Source organism: Petaurus breviceps, unplaced genomic scaffold (assembly GCF_028583685.1).
Source record: "Petaurus breviceps papuanus isolate PSGF00001 unplaced genomic scaffold, PetGlider_PUasm1.0 287, whole genome shotgun sequence".
NCBI classification, from domain to species: domain Eukaryota; kingdom Metazoa; phylum Chordata; class Mammalia; order Diprotodontia; family Petauridae; genus Petaurus; species Petaurus breviceps.
This window is the reverse complement of record NW_027186029.1, coordinates 1,417,810-1,429,444: the sequence shown is the minus strand read 5'-3', so window position 1 is coordinate 1,429,444 and position 11,635 is coordinate 1,417,810. Positions and strand designations below refer to the sequence as shown.

Genomic DNA, 11,635 nt, shown 5'->3' with positions numbered 1-11,635 from the left:
TTGCTTTCCTTTATCAAAGCAGATCCAAGAACCTGTGTTGGCAGCCACCCTGGGGACGCTGGGGTGCTTGCTGATACACTGACTCCAGGGTTGGTGCTCTATTCATTGTGCCACCTAGCTGCCCCAACCACTGAAGACTCTTAAAACAGACTCAACTCAGGGTCAGGTTTTTGCTATAAGGGTCGATTCTAACAGCACAATCTGTGGTGTACAGATTGGTACATGGAGATACCAGAAACAGGGAGACCAATTGAAAGGTTATTTCAAAGGCCTGGTAAACAAATGAGGAAGCCTGGATCTAGGTGGCCAAATGAGGTGAGTGGAAGACAGTAAAGCTAAACATGTTATGAAGGAAGATTTGACCAGATTTATAGACTTATTAGATATGGAATGTAAAGGAGAGATGTTAAGATCTAGAGAGCAATAAAAGGAAACTGCTTTGTCATGGAACAGGAATAACCCTTTCTCTATGACTAAGAAAAAAGGGGGCAAGCTCCTGTGAGAGTGTGACAACTTAAATATATATATTAAGAGTCTAAGTCACCTAGAATATGACTGGTGGGGGAAAGTGGGTGGTCCTGGTAGCAGGAGAGGACGAATGGTTTGGAACTGCTTCTACAGAAAATTTAACCAGAATTTACTTCCTCTACAGGATTTTTCTCTAGTTTGAAACCATTAATTTTTGGCAAAGCAGTTCTCAGGTTAAAAATCTGACATTTACAAGGTTTTACCTTCATAAAGTGTCTCTCCAGTATGAATTCTATAATGCTGAGTAAGCTGTTTGCTCAGGCGAAAGTTATTTCCACATTCATTACACTGATATGGTTTCTCTCCAGTATGAATTCGCTGATGTTCAGCAAGTCCTGTCTTTAGACGGAAGGTCTTCCCACATTCATTGCATTCATAAGGTTTCTCTCCAGTATGAATTCTCAAATGTCCAGTAAGACCTGTACTTCGGCTAAAGGCTTTTCCACATTCATTACATTCATAAGGCTTCTCTCCAGTATGAACTGTTTGATGTTGAGTAAGATGTGATCTTTGGCCAAAGGCTTTTCCACATTCGTTGCATTCATATGGTTTCTCTCCAGTATGAATTCTCTGATGTCGATTAAGCTGTGTACTCTGGCTAAAAGCCTTCCCACATTCAATACATTCATATGGTTTCTCTCCTGTATGATTTCTCTGATGTTCAGTAAGTCCTATGCTCAGACGAAAGGCTTTTCCACATTCATTACATTCAAAAGGTTTCTCTCCAGTATGAATTCTCTGATGTTCTGTAAGTGCTGTGCTAAGCCTAAAGGCTTTTCCACATTCTTTACATTCAAAAGGCTTTTCTCCAGTATGAATTGTCTGATGTCGACTAAGCCCGGCACTTCGGCGGAAGGCCTTCCCACATTCATTACATTCATATGGTTTCTCTCCAGTATGAATTATCTGATGTCTAGTAAGCTGTGAGCTCTGGCAGAAAGTCTTCCCACATTCATTACATTCATAAGGTTTCTCTCCAGTATGAATAATCTGATGCTGAGTAAGCTGTGTCCTCACTCGGAAGGACTTCCCACATTCATTACATTCATAAGGTTTCTCTCCAGTATGAATTCTCTCATGTTGAGTAAGTCCTATTCTCTGGCAAAAAGTCTTCCCACATTCCTTACATTCATAAGGTTTCTCTCTGGTATGAATTCTCTGATGCTGAGTAAGACCTGCTCTCTGGCAAAAGGCTTTCCCACATTCATAACATTCATAAGCTCTCTCTCCAGTATGAATTCTTTGATGTTCAGTAAGTCCTGTTCTATGATGGAAGGCCTTCCCACAGTTCATACATTCATAAGGTTTTTCTCCCGTATGAATTCGCTGATGTATAAATAATCGTGTGCTCAGGCTAAAGGCCTTCCCACATTCATTACATTCATAAGGTTTTTCTCCAGTATGAATTGTCTGATGTTGAATAAGTGCTGAACTCTGGTGGAAGGCTTTCCCACAGTCACTACATATGTAAATTTTTTCTCTGGTATGAATTATCTGATGTCTAGTAAGTTTTGAGCGTTGTCGGAAGACCTTTCCACATTCACTGCATTCATAAGGTTTCTCTCCAGTATGGATTCTCTTATGCTCAGTAAGCTGTGAATTCCTACAGAAGGCCTTTCCACATTCCTTACACTCATAAGGTTTCTCTCCAGTATGAATTCTCTGATGCTGAATAAGTCCAGGTTTCTGGCAGAAGGCTTTCCCACATTCATAACATTCATAAGCTCTCTCCCCACTATGAATTCTCTGATGTTCAGTAAGTCCTGTTCTATGGTGGAAAGTCTTCCCACAGTCAATACATTCATAAGGCTTTTCTCCACTATGCATGCGTTGATGTCCTATAAATCTTGAGCCAAAGATCTTCCCAGATTCATTGTATGCATAAGGTTTCTCTCCAGAATGAATAGTTTGATGCTGAATAAGTGCTGATCTCTGGTAGAGGCCTTTCTCATAGTCATTGCATACATAAGCTTTTTCTCTAGTATGAATCATCTGACGTCGATTAAGCTTTGAGCACTGGCAGAAGGCCTTCCCACATATTTTACATTCGCAAAGTTTCTCTCCATTATGAACCTTCTTATGTTCAATAAACTGTGAGTTCCTGGAGGCCTTCCCATATTCCTTATACTCATAACATTTCTCTCCAACATAAACTGGCTTATACTCCATGAGGTCTGATATGTAATTAAAGGGTTTTTCACATTCATTATACTTGCTCTCTCTAGGAACATTCTTCTCACTGTCCTGCTGCTTCTGTAAGTGAGGACCACATTCCTGGGCTTCTCCCCAACTGAAATCACAGGGGTTATCCCTTTTAAATCTTCTCTGAGATGATTCTTGCATCAGAGGTCTTAGCTGTGAAGCTGACTCCTGGGTTTCAAGTCTAGTTTCCCAAACTGAAAGAAAGACATAGAGAGTAAATGTCCTCTGCATCACCTAGCATACACCCAGCTTTTATGTACATCTTTCTCAAGGAATGTTCTTGGAAAAAATAACCTTAGCTTTGTAGGAATAAGGAAAGATTTTTCACAACCCTTCAAGGGCTACATAAATACATATTATTATCACCATTATTATGTGAAAGCCAAGTGTATCTTAGAGGGGTGGGCTTGGAAACAGACAGACCTAGAAACAGCCCTACCTAGCTCTGTGATGTGCAAGAAACATAAGCAATTCTTGAGTGTTGGTCATGATACCAGGAAGAACTGTGTTCAAATCCTGCTTCTGATACTAGGTGTGGGGTTCTGAGTGAATCGTGGAGCCTCCCTGAACCTCAGTTCCCTTAGCTACAACATGGAGAAGGCAAGTCAGCTAAGACATTTCCAAAAGAGGAAACTGAGACTCAGACTGACTTAGGGACTTGCTCAAGAACACGCTATCAAGCATCACAGCTGAATTGTGAGACAAGGATTTGTGCTCATACTGTGAGGCCCTTCCCATCATCCCACAGTGCTTCTCTACATGTAAGAGTGACCCTGTTTGGAGTAATGCTAAAGAAAAGAACCAGGACAAAGAGATGGAAAATACAGAAGCCACCATCAGCTCAACAGAAAGAACGTTCTGATAATCAGAAATAGATAGGTTGGTTCACAGACTATTAGAACTAGAAGATAATTTAGTGATTATCTAGTCCAAGAGTTCTTAACTTTTTGTGTGTCATGGAACACTTCGGTAATCCAGTGAAACCTATGGATCCCTTCTTAGAATTATGTTTTTAAAGGCATAAAATAAAATATATAAGTTCACAAGGAAACCAAGCAGATAGACATATTGATCAAAAATTTTTTTAAGTTCACAGATGCAGAGGTTAAGACCTCTGATATAATCCAAACCCCTCATTTTACAGATAAGGAAACCAAAGCTAAGGGTTAAATACTTTGACCAAAGTCACAAACAGCAGTAAAGGGCAAAATCAGGACGGTTCACGCCCCCCTCCTAACTTCCTGTGAAGGGCGCCATCGCCCAAGTGGCGCCCTCAACTCCTCACTCTCGCCCTGCAGATCCAATCGGTTTTCAAGTCCTGCTATTTCTGCTTCATCCCATTTCTCATACATATCCCCTTCTTTCATCATACACTGTCCCCCCCCCCGGGTGCAGACACCATCACCTCACTCCTGCAGTAGCTGCTGGAGGGTCTGACTAGCTCAAGTCTCTCCCCCTCCAGTCCATCCTCCAAAGTGATTTTCCTAAAGAGAAGCAGTGACCATGTCAGCCCTCTGTCCAATAAATGAAAGTGGCTCCTGCTACTTCTGGGATCAAACCCCAAATTCTCTGTTTGGAATTCAAAGCCCTGCATCCCCCAGGCCCTTCCTACATTTCCAATCTTCTCACACTTTACTTCCCCTTCCAGACTCTGTGATAGTGACACTAGCCTCCATTCTCCTGACTCAGGCATTGGAACGGGCTGGAACTCTCTCCCCTTATCACCCCTGCTCCCTGGCTTCCCTAACGGCCTGAAGGTCTTGGCTAAGGTTCCATCTTCAGCAAGCAGCTTTTCCCAGTCCTCCTTAATCTTAATGTCTTCTTTCAGACACTTTGTGGTTGTTTAGTTGTTTTTCAGTACAGTCTTTGTGACTCCATTTGGGGTTTTTTGGGCAAAGATACTGGAGTGGTTTGCCACTTCCTTTCCAGCTCATCTTACAGCCTAGGAAACTAAGGCAAACAGGGTTAAGTGACTTGCCCAGGGTCACCCAGCTAGGGTCTGAGGTCAGATTTGAACTCAGGTCTTCCTGACTAGGCCCAGTGCTCTGTCTCCAGCACCACCTAACTACCCCATTAGAGTTACTGGTTGTTAGTTCTTATTAGTTATTAAATAAAATCTAGTAGAGAGTATCAGAAGGGGAGAAGGAAATGGCAAACCACTCCAGTATCTTTGCCAAAAAACCCAAATGGGATCACAGAGAGTCAGACATGATCTGGCACATAGTGGGTGTTTACTAAATGGTAACGGACTGTCTGTTCAGCAGATAGTGGTGCTTCTGAAAAGAAACAAAGACCTCACTCTACAAAAACATGTGAAAGAGCAGAGAACCAGCTTAGGCAATGGATGCTATACCTTCATGCCTAATGCTTTAAGGACATAAAATGAAATGAGAAGTCACATTGACAGTTTAGAAGGTATTTACTGGGGGCAGAGATGCTAAGAAAAACCCCAGTTACTCTCTTCTAAGTCAATATGAACCTTTTCAGAACAGTGGATGAGGTATATGGGCAGCTACTGACAGTATCACACACTAGGGAGCAGGGAGTCACCCTGAGGCCTCTGGCCCCACCCAGCACAGGGGCGACCCCAGGGAGGGGCTGCCCACTCAACTGTGGGGCACCTCTCACGGTCAGGAAGTTCTTCCTCAAAGCCTCCATTGGTTTCTTTGTGGCTTCTGTCTATGTTCCTCCTTTAGCTTTCTGGGGCTAATGAGAATAATAACAAAGATGTAACAATGATTACAGCTGCCACTGACAGAGCCCACACTATGCACCAGGTCCTGTGCCTATACTCTCTGCAATGATCTCACTGGAGCCTCCCAAGCCTGGGAGGCAGGTGCTGTTATTATCCACATTTTACAAAGGAGAAAACTGAGGGAAGCAGAGGTGAAGTGACTTGTGCCCTGCCCAGGTTCACACAGCTAGTAAGTGTCAGGGGCTAGACATGGACTCTCCAGGGGCAGGGCTCTCTGCACTGCATGACTCCCTCTCCAAATACTTGAAAACAGCTATACTCTACCTACTCCTCCTGCTCCCCAGGCCCTTCCCCTCTGCTCCCTTTCCTTTTCCTTTGCTCCCTCGCTCCCTCCCTCTTTTCCAAACAGCAAAGGATAAAGGCTTGAAGTCACAAATAACTTAACTAAGCAAAACTGAGTATAATCCTACAACGGAAAAAAATATCTTTCAATGAAATAGAGGACTTCCAAGAATTCTTAAAGACCAGAACTGAACAGAAACTCTGAAATGCAGAGGACTCACGATAACTATAAAAAGGTAAATATAAGCGAGCAATCTCCCTAAAGGGGAACTGAAGGATGAACTGTTTACATTCACATATGGAGAGATGATACATGTGTCCCTTCAGAACGCCATCAACATCAGGGCTCACAGAGGCAACCTTATGAGAGAGCCTGTAAGTAGTTTTGTTATGTTTTGATGATCCTGAAAGAAGAAAAAGGAAGGAAAAATTTATATTAGGTTAAAAAAACTAGAGGAGAAAGGGAGGCCTTATTATAGCTCACAATGGGAATGTGCAATCAGAAATCTCTACAAAAGTGGGGGGGCAAGCATTACTCGAACCGCAATTTTATCTAACCCACTCAAAGGAAGGCAAAACAAATATACACATCTTTGGTGCAAAAATAAATTATTCAACTCAACAAGGAAAGAGAAGGGAGCAGAGAGAATGGAGGGATTAACAGGAAAGGTAGATTCATGTGAGGATTAGTTATAACTAAAATAAACTATAAGAGCAGAGGGTAGGATCACGGAGAGGAGGGTGAAAAGAAAAAAAGAAGTGTGTGCATGAAGGAATAAAATGAAGATGGGTGGAGAGCAAATGCAAGGAAAAAGCACAAAAGAATGAGATGGACAGACATTCCACGAGTCAACACTGTGTGAAATGGAAGCAGAAACCAACAGTGCTATTGGCAAAAATCACTCAAACATAAAGACACATGCAGTGTTAAAATAAGGGGTAAAATCTATTATGCTTTAGCTAAATTCAAATGAGCAGTGGTAGTGATCATTATTTCAGATAAAGAGCTAACAAAAATAGACTTACTCAAAAGAGACAGAGAAACTATATTTTGCTAAAATGTACCACAGACAATAAATCATCTTCAATACGTAACATAAAATGAAATTCATGACATGGTACCTAAATGTTTAAAGGAAAATCTAACTAATTTACAGGGAGAAATAGACAGTAAAAGCAAAGTAGTGTGTGACCTCAATATGTCATTTCAGGACCTCAATATATCCTTTTCAGAACGAGACAGATCTAATAAAAGTAATAAACTAGAAAGAAATTAAGACCTGAACACAATTTTTGAGAAGTTAGAGATGACAGAATGCTACATCTGGCTAGTATTGAGTTCAAAAGGTAACATAAGTACTCGTAGTTATGCACAGGACCTTTATAAACACTGATTATGTAAAAGTGTCTAAAAATCATGAATGTCCAAAAGTAGAAATATTAAACACATTCTTTACTGACAATAATGCAATAAAAATTATATGAATTAAGGGGTATTGAAGAAAAGATGACAAGTCTTTGGGAGACTTAATTTAATCCTAAAGAACTGGCTGCTCAAAGACATGGAAATTACCAAGATTTTATTTGAAATTACCGTAACAATGAGACAACATTAAAAAATTATGGAGATGTAACTAAAGCAATCCTAAGAGGAAAATGTACATCTCTAAATAGCTGCATGAACAAATGAAAGACCAGACTACCAAACTGGACATATAACTTAAAAGAAAAAAAACCTAGAAAATCAACAAATTCTAAAACCTCAATTAAACACCAAAACAGAAATTCTGAAACTCAGAAATAAACAAAACCGAAAGCAAAAACAAACAAAAAAACCTGACTAAATAAAATTAAGGGTTGTTTTAAAAGGGAAGAGAACAGTAAAATAGATAAACTATTAGCTGATTTGGTTAAAAAGAATGAGGAGATGGGGTGGCCAGGTAGCACAGCGAGTAAGAGCACCGGCCCCAGAGTTGGGATGACCTGGGATTGAATCCGGGCTCTGATACTTAGCACCCACCCAGAAATAACTGGCCGTGTAACCTTGAGCAAGTTACTTAACCCCAATTGCTTTAAAAAAAAAAGAAAAAAAGACTGAGGAGGGGGGAGGAGTCAAGATGGCAGAGTAGAAGCAGGACCTTGCCGCTGCTCCGGCTTCCACCTTCCCCAATCCATGTAAAAGGGGACTCTAAACAAACTTTGGAGATGCAGAACCCACAAAATGACACAGAGAAACTAACCTCCTGCTGAGGACATGCGGCAGCACAGCGCTCCAGGAGCGGAGCCCAGTCCCAGCCCCTCCCACCCCCAGACTTTAGCTCCAGGGCGGGCCTGACCAGCCACTGGCCTGAGGGACTCCAGATCAGCAGCAGCTGTGGCCAGTTCCAGATTCATCAACATATAGATGCGAAGGGCAAAGTGAGAGGTCAGTGCAGTCTGAACTTTGGGACCAGTAGTTGGGAGAGCTTCGGCTTTTGCCCCCAGGGCAAGAGGCAATTGAGACAGCCTGCCAGCGCTATGTGGCAGCTTCAGCTCCTGGCCTGCAGACTGTAGGGGGACCAAGTGACCAGTCTGAGGGGTAATCACTCTTGCTTTAACCTGCTTGGATCTGGATTACAGGCTAGGGTGGAAGTCCTGGGGTGTGTGTCCAGGTTGCCAGAGCATGTGGAGGCCTCAGAGAGGGCACCCATCTAATACCTCCAGAAGCTGAGAAAACCCCAGTGTTTGGGACGAAAGCCCCCCTGTCTGGTGGCAGAGTCCTACTGTGGCAAAAAGCCTAGGGGTCAAGTGACTGAGGGGCAACATGACCAGGCAAAGGAAACAAAGCAGACAGAAGATTCCAACGTTAGACTCCTATTTTGGGGACAAAAAGGAGCAAAGCATGGAACAGGAGGAAGACAGTGAAGTAAGAACTACACCAAAAGCTTCAAGGGAAAATACAAGCTGGTTACAGGCCATAGAGGACCTTAAGAAGCAGGTAAGAGAAGTGGAAGAAAAATTGGGAAGAGAAATGAGAATGATGCAAGAAAATTACAAACTGAGAGTCAGCAGCCTGACTGAGGAAAATCACACATTAAAAAACAGACTAACTCAATTGGCAAAAGAGGCTCAAAAAGGCAACGAGGAGAGGAATGCCTTAAGAAGCCGAATTTGTCAGATGGAAAAAGAATCTCAAAAGCTCAATGAAGAGAATTGTTCCCTCAGATTTAGATTGGAGCAAAGGGAAGCTAGTGACTTTAAGAGAAATCAAGATGATGTTAAACAGATTTGAACAAAGGAGAGAATAGAAGGCAATGTGAAATATCTCATGGGAAAAACCACTGACCTGGAAAAGAGATCCAGGAGAGATAATTTTAAAATTATTGCCATGATCAGGGAAAGAATCTAGAAATCATCCTCCAAGAAATTCTCAAGGAAAATTGCCCTGATGTTTTAGAACCAGAAGGCTAAATAGAGGTTGAAAGAATCCACCGATTTCCTCCTGAAAAAGATCTCAAAATAAAACCTCCTAGGAATATTATAGCCAGGTTCCAGAATTCTCAGATCAAGGAGAGAATATTATGAGCAGCCAGGAAGAAACAATTTGAATATTGTGGAAACACAATCAGGATAACCCAGGATCTGGCAGCTTCTACACTGAGGCATCGAAGGGCTTCCTTCCGGAGAGCAAAGGAGCTGGGTTTAAAACCAAGAATCACCTACCCAGCAAAACTGAGTATCATTTTTCAGGGGAAAATATGGTCATTCAGTAGAATAAAGGACTTTCAAGCATTCTTAATGAAAAAACCAGAATTGAATAGAAAATTTGACATCCAGATACAAGAAGAGAAGCTTGAGAAGGTAAACAGGGAAAAGAAATCATAAGCCACTGATCAAAGTTGAACTATTAACATTCCTACATGGAAAAACAATAATTGTAATGATGAAACTTTTCTCAGTATGAAAATAGTTGAAGGGAACAGAAATATATATGTCTATATCGGAGGGTATACAGGCGTATGAATACATGTGTGAATGTGTGTATATATGCTTACAGGTAGGTATACATAGATAGAGGGCACAGGACCAATTTAAAAGGAAGGGATGATACTTAAAAGGGGAAATTAAGAGGTGAGAGAGGAATATAATGAGAGGAGATGGAGAGAGACAGAATGGGGTAAACTATCTCATAAAGAAGAGGCAAGGGAAAATGGAGGGGAAGAATAGGAAGGCAAAAGGGAATGGGTCAACCTTATTCTCACTGAATTTGGCTCAGGAAGGGAATGAAATACACACTAAATAGGGTATCACCCTACAAGAGAGAAGGGGGGAGGGAATGAAAGAGGGGATGATGGAAGGGAGGGCAGGCTGGGGGGGGAGGGAAGTTGGAAGCACCCACTTTTGAAAAGGGATGGGATCAAAGTAGAGAATAGAACAATTGGGTGGTGGGATAGGAGGGAGGGAAATATAGTCAGTCTTTTACAATATATCTACTATGTTCATATTTTGCATTAGCTACACATGTACAATCTATACTGAACTGCTTATCTTCCCATTAAGGGTGGGTGACAAGGGAGGAAGGGAATTAATCTGGAATTGAAAGTTTTAAAATCAAATGTTTAAAATTATATGTACATATATACCATTATTAATACTATCTTACATGTAATTGGGAAAGAAGATATACAGGCACTGGGGCATAGAGATCCACTGTGCCCCACTGGAAAAGTAGAAGGGGGTATGGGAGAAGATATGGGAGAGAGCAGATTGGAGGAGGGGATATCCTGTGGGACTGCTATTCTGGGGTGGTGGGTAGGGGAAAAACGGGGAGAAAATTTGTGACTGAAAATCTGGCAGAAATGAATGATGTAAATCAGAAATTAATAAAGCATTTGAAAAATGAAAAAAAGAAAAAAAAATAATGAGGAAAACCAAATTACCATGAACAAAAATGAAAAAGGAGAATTCACTCCATGTGAAGAAGGAATTAAGGACATAACTAGAAATTATTTTGCCCAGCTATATGCCAATAAAACCTGCAAGAAGTGAATATTTCCAAAAAACATAAAGTACCTAAATTAATAGAGTAAGAAATAAGAGAATTTAAACGATTCAAACTCAGAGAAACAAATTGAGTAAGACATGCATGAACTTTCAAAGGAAAAAAAACCAGGACAACATGGATTCACAACAAATGCTTATCTTAAAGTTAATGTGACTTAATCTCTCTCTAAGACTGTATTAAAGTTTATTAGGGACACTAGGATGTAGTTTTCTTTCTGTGCTGTCTCTCCCTGGTTTAGGTATTGAGATCCTATTTGTATCATACAGACTGAAAGGATGTCTTCTTTTCTTATGAGTGCAGACAGTTCAAGTAATATGGTAATTAATTGTTCTTTGAAAATTTGATAGCTTTCAATTTGAACTCATCTAATTCTGAAGTATTGTTTTCCTTTTTGAGAGTTCATTTGTAACTGTTTAGAGTTTAGCTGAAACAGGAGATTTTGCTTCTCATTTTAACTGTGAATTTTTATGTTTCATGTTTCTTATAAACATCATAATCAGATTCTGCTTGCTATTACAGTCTGCTACCCTTTTCCCATTTTTTGGCTGACTTAATCTCATTTACATGCTTAGTTCTGATGGTTACTTGTGTATTTTCCTCCATTCTGTCCACTGGTACTTTTCAGTCAATAAACATTTAGTGAGTGTCTCTAACGTGCGTAGGCACTATGCTAAGCACTAGGGATGCGAAAACAAATGAAGACAAAGACAATCCCTGCTCTCAAGAAGCCTACAATCTGGGGCGGCCAGGTGGCACAGCGAGTAAGAGCACCAGCTCCAGTGTCAGGATGACCTGGAGATCGAATCCTGGGCTCAGACACTTAG

At 41.1% G+C, this 11,635-nt stretch overlaps 1 pseudogene; it reads right to left on the bottom strand.

Moving 5' to 3' along the window:
* Window positions 1-11,635, bottom strand: part of LOC138167726 (zinc finger protein 208-like) — a 51,296-nt pseudogene that overhangs the window by 31,327 nt on the left and 8,334 nt on the right.